This window comes from Chiloscyllium plagiosum, chromosome 43 (genome assembly GCF_004010195.1).
Source record: "Chiloscyllium plagiosum isolate BGI_BamShark_2017 chromosome 43, ASM401019v2, whole genome shotgun sequence".
NCBI classification, from domain to species: Eukaryota; Metazoa; Chordata; class Chondrichthyes; order Orectolobiformes; family Hemiscylliidae; genus Chiloscyllium; species Chiloscyllium plagiosum.
Window position 1 is genome coordinate 14,653,722 of NC_057752.1, and position 2,218 is coordinate 14,655,939.

The following is a 2,218-nucleotide window of genomic DNA, read 5'->3' on the forward strand; positions in this document are numbered from 1 at the left end:
AGTTCTGAGTGTGAGAGAGAGTGTATATGTGTATGTATGTGAGTGTAGAGTGTCTTAAGTCTGTGAGGGGGTGCATGTGTGTGTCTGTCTGTAGGAGTGTGCGTGTGTCTGGGATGAGGGGTTGTGGGTGTCTGTGAGAGAGTGTATGTGTGTGTGAGTGAGTGTCGAGTGATCTAAGTCTCTGAGAGGATGCATGTGGGAGTGTGGGAGTGTGTGTGTCTGTAAGGGCGTGTGTGAGTGTTTGTGTGCGTGTCTGTGTATATGTGTGTCTGTGTGTATGTGTGTGTATAGGAGTGCCTGTGTGTGTGTGTGTGCAGTAGTAGTGTCTGTGTGTGTATATAGTGCAATAGTGGTCACCTGTAGTGTGACATGAACCCAAGGTCCCGTTTGAGGCCCTCCCTATGGGTATGGAACTTAGCTATCAGCCTCTGCTCAGCCACTCTTCCTTGCTCCCTGCCCCGAAGTCCACCTTGGAAGATGGTCACCCGAATGTCCAAGGTCAAATGTTCTGGACTGCTGAAGTGTTCCCCAACTTGTTGTGTGGTGTCCATTCATCTGTCACCGTAGCCTTTGCTCAGTTTCCCCAATGTACCATGCCTCAGGGCATCCTTGCCTGCAACGTACAAGATAGACAACATTGGCTGAGTCACGTGAGTACCTGCCATGTACATGGTGGGAAGTGTCCCCACGTGTAATGGTGGTATCCATGTCCACAATCTGACATGTCTTGCAGCGCCTACCGTGACAGGGTTGTATGGAGTTGTCCTGAAAGCCGAGCAGCTTGCTACAAACAATGATCTGTTTGAAGTTTGGCGGTTGTTTAAAGGCAAGTAGTGGAGGTGTGGGGAAGGTCTTGGTGAGGTGCTCATCCTCATTGATAATGTGTTGCAGGTCACGAAGAACATGGCGTCATTTTTCAGCTCTTGGGAAGTACTGAACAACGAAGGGTACCCTGTCGGCTGCAGCACGTGTCTGTCTCCTGAGGAGGTCATTATGGTTCCTTGCTGTGGCACGTCGGAACTGGCGATCGAGCATCATACCCCGTTCTTATGAGGGCATCCCCGAGTACTTCCAGGTGCCTGTCACGTTCCTCCTCATCTGAGCAGATCCAGTGTATGCGTAGGGCTTGTCCATAGGGGATAGCTGTTTTAATATGTTTTGGGTGCATGCACGCACACACACACACAAAGACTCTCATGCACACATATACATATATGTTTGTGAAGTGGATTGCAGAGTTACATTGTACTTTGCTCAAAAAATGCATAAATTCATGTCAGACTCTGTTATCTGACTTTTTACATTAGAATGAGTCTAAACATTATGGCACAGACTGAGAACACAGGGGGCTAACACCTTCAACGTATTGTCTAGCAAACACCAATTGTTACAGTTAACCTGAGAATGCAACTGTTTAAAAAACATTTTGTGATTTACACATGAAAGAAGTGAAACTATCATGGTATTCAAGCAGATGAAAGACGCAACAAACAATCAAGGTATTTTTCAATGTATAATTTCAGTTAAATCACACTGTAAATGTTTGCTATAAATTATGTGTCTTACAATTGGGTCCTCCACAACCACATGATGACAGGGCGGCCCTCCAAAAGCTAGTGCTTCCAATTAAACTTGTTGGACTGTAACCTGGTGGTGTGTGATTTTTTAACTATCTGGCCTGGAGTGAGACTGCTGTATCAAGCAGCACCCCTGTCTGGTCAGGAGTGAGGCTGCATCAGGAATGGCTTTTGCTGGTAAAGATTTTCCTACTCCTCATGCTGCAGTAGTGAGAATAGTTGATTCTTTCGTGATTATATGTTTTTGGAGATAAGTCTCTTGATTAAACTTAAAATATAAGTCATAGCTATTAATTTAACCTGGGGCAGCGTTTTGTAGAGGAATAAGACAGTGTTATTTACTGGGTCTGCAGATTGTGAAGGAGCAAAAATGGCCTTTGCAGTGATATGTACTTCTTGTCAGATGTGGGAGTTTAAAGAGAGTTTAAGGGTTACTGCGGATTATATCTGCCATAAATGCTGTTGGATGCGAATCTTATCAGATCGAGTGAATCGGTTGGAGAGACAGATGGAAGCGATGAGGAATTTGCAACAGCAACAGTATGTGATGGATGGCAGTTATAGGAAGGGGGGGAAGTCTCAGATACAGTCACATAGATGGGTTAACTCCAGGAAGGGTAAGAGAGGTAGGCAGCTAGAGC